This window comes from Zea mays, chromosome 8 (assembly GCF_902167145.1).
Source record: "Zea mays cultivar B73 chromosome 8, Zm-B73-REFERENCE-NAM-5.0, whole genome shotgun sequence".
Taxonomy (NCBI): Eukaryota; Viridiplantae; Streptophyta; class Magnoliopsida; order Poales; family Poaceae; genus Zea; species Zea mays.
In genome coordinates, this window is record NC_050103.1 from 64,197,750 (window position 1) to 64,206,854 (window position 9,105).

Here is a 9,105-nt window from a genome sequence, read left to right on the forward strand (position 1 = left end):
CGACCCAGGGCTCGGACTCGGGCTAAGCCCCGGAAGACGGCGAACTCCGCTTCGCCCGACCCAGGGCTCGGACTCGGGCTAAGCCCCGGAAGACGGCGAACTCCATTCCGCCCGACCCAGGGCTCGGACTCGGGCTCAGCCCTTGAAGACGACGAACTCCGCTGCGCCCGACCCCAGGGCTCGGACTCAGCCCTGGCCTCAGCCGACGGTCTCCGCATCGCCCGACCCAGGGGCTCGGACTCGACCTCGACCTCGGAGGAGCCTCCACATCGCCCAACCTAGGGCGCGGACCGGCCACGTCAACAAGAGGCGCCATCATTACCCTACCCCAAGCTGACTCAGGCTACGGGAAACAAGACCGGCGTCCCATCTGGCTCGCTCCGCCAGACAAAGTAATGATGGCGCCCCGCACGCTGTATGACGATGGCGGCTCTCAGCCCCCTTACGGAAGCAAGAGGACGTTAGCAAGGACTCGACAGCCCCGACAGCTGTCCTTCCGCCAGGCTTCAACGCTCCTCCGACGGCCACGACACCACACGAACCGGGTGCCCAAAACCTCTCCGGCTGCCACGATGGCATGTACTTAGGGCGCTAGCTCTCCTCCGCTAGACACGTTAGCACTCTGCTACACCCCCATTGTACACCTGGATCCTCTCCTTACGCCTATAAAAGGAAGGACCAGGGCCCTCTTACAGATGGTTGGCCGCGCGGGGACGAGGACGAGACAGGCGCTCGCGTGAGGCCGCTCGCTCCCTCTCCCGCGTGGACGCTTGTAACCCCCCCTACTGCAAGCGCACCCGACCTGGGCGCGGGACGAACACGAAGGCCGCGGGATTTCCACCTCTCTCACGCCCGTCTCCGGCCACCTTTTCCCCCTTCGCGCTCGGCCTCGCGCCGACCCATCTGGGCTGGGGCACACGTCGACATTTCACTCGTCGGCGCAGGGACCCCCGGTCTCGAAACACCGACACATCTGCTCTTGCCGTGGGGAGCTCGGGCGGCATGCTGCGCGGTCTAGAGAGCACGAGGAGACAGAAAACGAGCGAGAGACCGAGAGTAGTTGTTTTAGTTTAGAGGTAAAACAGTCCAATCAATTAATACTTTATCAAATAATCTCTAAATGATATTTTATTTGTAAGCCAATGTTTGAGAACGGCGTAATAAGGAAGCGTGTTCTACATTCGAGCGAATCATTAGTTTGATAATGACATAATTCCCGTTTTCTCCCGCACGGCCGCACCCACCACCCCACCGCCGCCGGAAACCCCAGCCGATCGACGGTGGCGGAGATGTCGTTGTCCTCGGTGAAGATCGGCGAGGAGGTGTGGCTCACATGCCTCTCCCACGCCCTCACTACCGAGACCGAGGAGGTCATGGGGCTCCTCCTCGGCGACATCGAGGTCGGTCGCACTCGCACCCGCACCTGAATACCTGATCCTTTCCGTTCTCCCTTCGCACGAATGCTTGGGTGTATGTTTTGGTTTTCTCCTCTGACGGGATCGTGATTGGTTTTACTTGCCTACCTGTAGCTTTCCAGCAAGGTCGCCACAGCCCTGGTATGGGGGGCGTCGCCGCAGATGAGGTGCGAGCGGAAGAAGGACCGCGTCGAGCTCAACCCCGAGCTTCTCGCCGCCGCATCCGCGCAAGCCGAGATATCCTTTTCTCAGCTTCATTTTTTCTTCTCTGAGTTTTTGCTTGTTCCTCTTCCTTTGGTGCTGTGTGCGGTGGTATTTGGTATTTTGGTTTTCCGGGAGTAGACTTAACTCCTGTTCGCACAAAATGACGGCCACCATCAAGAGGACTACGAGGGTGATCGGATGGTACCACTCGCACCCACATATCACCGTTCTACCGTCCCATGTAGGTAAGAAATTCACATTTCCTCCACTTGCAGATTTGTGCTTCAGCTAGCTCAAGTGCCCTCAGTTTGATGTTGGTGTTTGTTTGTCTCATAGGATAGCCTAAATGCTGTCAAACATGCCCTACTGGAATGTGTAGGAATTTCCTGATTATATTGTTATTTGCTTGCATGCTCTTCTAAGTGATTTGGCCCTTACTAGGTACCAACTGATGTCCACCTGCCGTTTCTGATAATGTATACCAAGTATGATAGCGGCCCTTGGCACTAAGTAGCTTTGCTTTTGAGTACTCGGGCTTGGGAACATGGTAAAAATAGACATTAACTTCGCTCCAGAGCTTTAAGATGATAATTTCCTTTATTACAAAGGCAGAGTGTCCATTTGTTGACCATTTGACGGTGGCTATGGTCCTATGGAGTATGGAGGTCTTGAGAATTCACTAGTGTATCTGCTTTTATAGGTTTTTTCTCTTCATTCTCTTGTGAGATGCTGCCCATCTACAATCAGTTCAAACTTTTTTTTTTGGTAACCCCCATGAGTTGTATTTTCCAGATGTTCGTACCCAAGCAATGTTTCAGTTGCTGGATACAGGCTTTGTGGGCCTTATATTTTCTTGTTTTAGTGAAGATGCTCAAAAGGTATGAATGCTTATAAACTCCATATGAATAACATATTCATATCCTGTTTGGAGTACATGTATCATTTATTAATATATCACTTAATTGGATTTTGGTATTCACACAGGTTGGAAAAATCCAAGTGACTGCCTTTCAGTCAGAGGGTGGACAACAGCATCCCCTTCCTCTTGCCATCGATCCAGTCATTGACCTTGATTCATCCTGTAGTTCATCAGATAATGTGTCCGCTTCACATTCTGCATCGGTTGAAGGCATGGAACAGGACACAGGGGATTCCAGGGTCTCAAAGAATAACAAGGTTTAGTTTGATACCACATGTACTTACATCATTTATTTCATGGTCTTTTCTCGTATACCTATATTTTATGCATGATTCAAGAAACTGTGCATGTTTTGCTCGCTAGAAGGACAATGCTTAAAACCATAAATCATGCTGAAAAGCTGGTATACAGTATACTGGCAAACTAACTGAACAATAGCAATGACATTTCAATTGGGGTCAATACTGTAAGCTTTTCAAGAACTGTCTACTTACTTACTGGTATACAGTACAGCCTAAGGTTACTGCAACCTTTTCAAGAACTATATAGCCTTTTCAAGAACTATGCGTCTACTTACTCTTACTTACTGTATAGCTTAAGGTTAATGTATTTCGATTGGGTTCAATACTGTAACCTTTTCAAGTACTATGTGTCTACTTAGGGGGTGATTGGTTCTACTCAACTAAAGTTTAGTCCCTATCACACCGAATGTTTGAATGATAATTACGCTATGTGTCTACTTACTGGTATACAGTATACTGGCAAACTAACTGAACATATTTCTGATCGTGATAGGCCTGGAGAAGATCTATGGATTCTACTCCCATCATGACACAAATCATTCCACAAATTATGAACCCAGAGAAAGCGTACTCGTTCCGCACAATCCTGATAACACACAAGAAGCGTATGTTGATCCATATGATTCAGATATGACTCCAAGCCTCCTGGAGGCTTTGCACTGGTCAACTATGGACATAAGGTATCCAAATAATGAGTAATCTAAATCATTTTGTTTCTTGAAAAGGTTACAGTAACAGTTTATGTGTATATTTAGAATCTTAACTCGGCAAGCAATGTGTAGTTGTATACTACCTTGTAGTCTTGCGATTACCATGTAGTATCATTGAAGTAATTTATGCAACTTTACTTTCCCTAAGGACTCCGTGAGCTGTTCATTTCTTTTTTCTCGAATGAAACATTATATTGGAAGTATGCAACTATGAATGCCCTCATCATCCAAGGTTCTAGTCCTCTTTGGCTCCAAAATGGGTGGCTTTCTGTGCTTTAATATTAATTAATAAAATGTACTTTCATGTTAACCAGGTTTTACCCAACAAACCTCTCTCATAGTCATATGGTTATAGTCACAAGTGCCTTATGTAATCAAACTATTGATGTGGTGCCTTGTGTTTTCCCCAGCATTCACCTTATTGAATCCATGATGCTTTTTTGGCACTGCATGCCTATACCATTGAATACACTAAATATGAGCAAACAGGAGTGCCCTAGTATTGTATTGTTGTTCTATGTTCCCTATACGCTGTTGCTGTAGTGACATGTCATTTCCTTGCTGCCTTATGACATATCTCATGAGATCAAGGGTATTTAAGTTCATCGTGTATGATAAGTCTAAGATGAAATGTCTTAAAGGTCCTCATATTTGATAAATATTCATGGATGGTTTACCAAAGGCAGTGTGGTTTAATACAGCCATCTATTTTCTAATCCAGTCTTTTTTTGCCAACAGTGGTGCAGAGTATAGAGGGAAGGAGGTACCACTTCTTGTGGTCCCTACAAGGTATCTCCTCAAGCTGGACACCACGATGATCTCTTACTGTGATATGCAGCGAGTCCTCTTTGAAGAGGAGAAATCAGCATATAATCAAGCTATGCAACAAAATATTTGGTAACTCAAGTTTCTTCTTGACAATACTATAACGCCCCGTTTGGATCACTGGAGTTGAATTCCATTCTAATAATAGTAATTTAGGCATATATCAATTAAGCTAATTCACTTTTATACAAAATATATTTGTATACTATTATTAGCAAGATGTCCTAGATATTTATGTGCTACATTTTTACTATAGAGGAGTAGAACGAAGAGTGTCATGTAAGTTACAGATTAGAAACAAATTCTAATCATGCATAAAATCATTTCCTATCCTCCACCCTATGAATTTGAGATAAACTTATATCTGAACTTTGGAAAGTGGTGGAATGCCAAATTCCAAATTAAATAAGTTACTTTATTTAGTGAATTCCAATTCCTTTAAAATGAAGGGATCCAAACGCCTGGTAAGAAAAATCCCAGCTTTCTTGTGTGGTAAATTGTTTATGCATCTGTTGCAGTGATGGGAAGATTCACCCTCTTACATCCATTCACCATACATCTACATACAACTCTCTCTGCAAACTAATGGAGTACTGGTGAGAGCACAGTCTCCTTGTCTCATTTCAGCTAAATTAATATACTGCATAATATCAGTTAATTTATGTGATTCACATTTTATTCAATAGTTTGAGTCCAGCTGTTACTACGCTCCAGGATCGCCTGAAGGAAAATGAACTTCGGGTGAATAGACTAGCCTGCATCTTTTGACGACTCTTGGCCTTGTAAGTCATTAGCATTGAACCTGCATGTGTCAGCTATCAATGTTACAAGAGGAGGCTAAGCAACTTGAGGCTGATACCCAAAACATGAGAAACGGTTCTCCTCGTCGCCTCATGAATCATGGAGCTGGTGGCAAGAGTTCACCTACGGCTCAGAGCAGGCATCCTTTCTCCAACCAAGGGAGCCCTAGAAGCCCGAGCGGTGGCAGCCGGAGGAGGGCTTGTTGATGATCCTGTTCCGCCTGATCCATTGGCTTGTGGCTTAACCAGATGCTCCCTGAATCCCCAGATATATGATGGATGGACGAAGTGCCCCGGCAATAGCACTGTACCTGTACATACCCATTGCCGTCCAGCGCTGTGCTGTTGTCGAATCCCAACGGTCTCACTTTGCTTTGTAGTATTGGCCTATTGGGGTTCCTTATCCTGTTGTCGGAGTTGTGCCATTATCCTTTCCATGGTTGACCTGAGCTTTAGCCTGTACACTGTAGACTCTACTAGAGGTTTACCTGAGGCTGAATTCCCGCTGCTAAGATGTGATGTTCCCGGCCATAAGCAAAGATGCAGGTTGTCTTTGCTTTGTAAAGATGAAGGTTGTCTTTGTTTTGTAATCGAAAAAAAAACCCTCCGACTTCGATAGCAATCCATTTCTTGAAACGATATAGCTATAAGCTGCAGCCACACCTTGCGTTGATGATGCCAAAGCTTTCTTTCGAGTGCGATGCATGCACTGGCCTGTTGAGATCTTATCAATATGGCAAACAGTAACCTAACGTATATGACTACATGGTCTTCATGCTTTTGAGAGGTGCCTCATAGGAAACAGTCAGGCCAATGATTTTAGGGAATACAATATATTTTTGCTGTTTTTTTTTTGCAAATTGTCCATATTATTACAAAGAAAACTAAACATGCCCGAAGGCAATAGCTTTCTAGATAAAAATGAATAACGGTCCACTTATATATGTTGGCCAGTAATCAATTCTGAAGCCTGACGAACCATGCATATATTAACAGTAGGTTAATGGCCGTGCGTGAAAAAATTTCAATACAACAAGAGATTGAAAAAAAAGAGTGTCTTAGCAATATGTTATTTTATAAGTACCAAATGTGTAGGAAACTTGCATTCATTTTTTCCCTGAGAATGGAAAAAAACAAGACATACTCATTTTCAAGTTGAATTGTCATAGCAACACACATGTTGTATCTGCCGGTTCATGCAATTGTGCCAACCAAAATATCTAAATGAGATATTCAAGACTCAACAGAATTAAAGTATGGAATAGGGTGTATATACACTCAACCATTATTAAATGGTATAATCATCTATCTATATCACTATAAAATCTACCAGTTTAAACTTCACAAAACTCATCTAGCTAATGGAGTAGAGGTAGCATGGCCTAGCTGATAAGCCGTTAGGTTGACTATGTGACTGTTGGGCGGCAAAATGACCACGCGGACGGTCTAGCCCCAAAGCCGGACGGTCCGCGGTCCAGACAGTCTGCACTGGTGGTGTCGGCGTTTCGACCCCGGGGGGTCCCTGGACCGACGAGTAAATTGTCGCTGCGTGTCCCAGCCCAGATGGGTCCGCGCGAGACGGAACGCGAAGATGGGAAAACAGCAAAGGGGAACCCGCGGCCTTCGTGTTGTCCTGCGCCCAGGTCGGGTGCGCTTGCAGTAGGGGGTTACAACCGTTCGCGTGGGAGAGACAGAGAGAGAGCGAGAGCCTTATGCGTCGGCCCGTTCTCCCGCGCGGCCAACCCTCTCGTACGAGAGCCCTGGACCTTCCTTTTATAGACGTAAGGAGAGGGCCCAGGTGTACAATGGGGGGTGTAGCAGAGTGCTAACGTGTCTAGCAGAGAGGAGCCGGAGCCCTAAGTACATGTCGTCGTGGCTGTCGGAGAGGTTTTGGCGCCCTGTTCATGTGATGTCGTGGCCGTCGGAGGAGCGCTTGAGCCCCGTGGAAGTACAGCTGTCGGGGCTGTCGGATCCTTGCTGACGTCTCCTTGCTTCCGTAAGGGGCTGAGAGCCGACGTCGTCATGGAGCACGCGGGGTGCCATCATTACTTGTTTACCGGGGCGAGCCAGATGGAACGCCGGTCTTGTTCCTCGTAGCCTGAGCTAGCTGGGAGTAGGGTAATGATGGCTCCCCCTGCGACGTGGTCGGTCCGAGCCCGAGGTCGGGCGAGGCGGAGGCTCCTCCGAGGTCGAGGTCGAGTCTGGGCCCGGGGGTCGGGCGAGGCGGAGACCGTCTTTCGAGGTCGAGGCTGAGTCCGAGCCCTAGGGTCGGGCGAGGCGGAGTCCGTCTTCCGAGGTCGAGGTTGAGTCCGAGCCCTGGGGTCGGGCGAGGCGGAGTCCGTCTTCCAAGGTCGAGGCTGAGTCCGAGCTCTGGGGTCGGGCGAGGCGGAGCTTCCTATGGCGCCCGAGGCTGGATTTAGCTGCTGTCAGCCTCACTCTGTCGAGTGGCACAACAATCGGAGCAGGGCAGGCGGCGCTGTTTTCCTATCAGGTCGGTCAGTGGAGCGGCGAAGTGACTGCGGTCACTTCGGCCCTGTCGACTGAGGAGCGCGCGTCAGGATAAGGTGTCAGTCGATCCTTGCATTAAATGTTCCTGCGATACGGTCGGTTGGCGTGGCGATCTGGCCAAGGTTGCTTCTCCGCGAAGCCTGGGCCTTGGGCGAGCCGAAGGTGCGTCCGTTGCTTGAGGGCACCCTCGGGCGAGACGTGAATTCTCCTGGGTCGGCTGCCTTTGCCCGAGGCTGGGCTCGGGCGAGGTGGGATCGTGTCCCTTGAGTGGACGGAGCCTTGACCTGAATCGCGCCCATCAGGCCTTTGCAGCTTTGTGCTGATGGGGGTTACCAGCTGAGATTAGGAGTCTTGGGGGTACCCCTAATTATGGTCCCCGACAGTAGCCCCGAGCCTCGAAGGGAGTGTTGGTACTCGCTTGGAGGCTTTTGTCGCATTTTTTGCAAGGGGACCGACCTTTCTCGGTTGCGTTTCGTTCCGGTGGGTGCGCGCGAGCGCACTGAAAGGGAAATGTGCCTTTGGGCCATTTCTAAGTATTTTGGTGATTAAGTGCCAACACAAGTGCTTAAATGTAAATCAATGCCCATGGATGAACAAAGTGCAAATCTTCAACAAAGGTATGTTTCTAAGTCTTAGTACATTGGTTTTGTGTACTAATATATTTGTCTAAGTGTTAGAAACAGAAAGAAGAAGAGAAGAGAAGACTTGGCTGTGTGCAGCCAAGGGGCTGCTTCGGTCTAGGGCACCGGACTGTCCGGTGGTGCACCGGACAGTGTCCGGTGGTGCACCGGACAGTGTCCGGTGCGCCAGGCCGCCTCGGCCGAAGAGGCCGCTCTCGGGTTTTTCTCCGGCGACTTCGGCTAAAATTCACCGGACTGTCCAGTGTGCACCGGACTGTCCGGTGAGCCAACGGTCGGCCGGGCCAACGGTCGGCCGCGTGATCGGCGCGCGACACGTGGCCGAGCCAACGGTCGGAGGGAAGCACCGGACTGTCCGGTGTGCACCGGACTGTCCGGTGCGCCAGATCTGCAACGGTCGGCAACGGTCGGCTTCGCCAATTAAGGAAAGGAATCGGGCACCGGACACTGTCCGGTGTGCACCGGACTGTCCGGTGCGCCCGACGACAGAAGGCAAGAATAGCCTTCCAGATGTGCTCTCAACGGCTCCTTGCTGCCTTGGGGCTATAAAAGGGACCCCTAGGCGCATGGAGGAGATACCCAAGCATTCTTTGAGCACTCTTGATCACTCACACATCAATCTCGCGCACTTGTTTGACATTCTAGTGATTTGAGCTCCGTTCTAGTGTGCTAGTCTTTTGAGCTCAAGTCTGGGTCTTGTGTGTGCGTATTCGCTGTGATCTTTGTGTCGTGTGTGAGTTGCTAATCCCTCCCTTGCTCCGTGATTCTCTGTGAACATCTTTTG

At 48.9% G+C, this 9,105-nt stretch overlaps 1 pseudogene across 1 annotated transcript; it reads left to right on the plus strand.

Moving 5' to 3' along the window:
- The first annotated feature begins 1,206 nt into the window (after nt 1-1,206).
- Nucleotides 1,207-5,821, plus strand: LOC100501239 (Mov34/MPN/PAD pseudogene; annotated as a pseudogene). The gene is made up of 9 exons (NR_159545.1): nt 1,207-1,400; nt 1,530-1,652; nt 1,777-1,864; nt 2,412-2,497; nt 2,604-2,795; nt 3,334-3,520; nt 4,289-4,447; nt 4,894-4,971; nt 5,090-5,821. The product of NR_159545.1 is annotated as a Mov34/MPN/PAD pseudogene (transcript).
- The last annotated feature ends 3,284 nt before the right edge of the window (nt 5,822-9,105 follow it).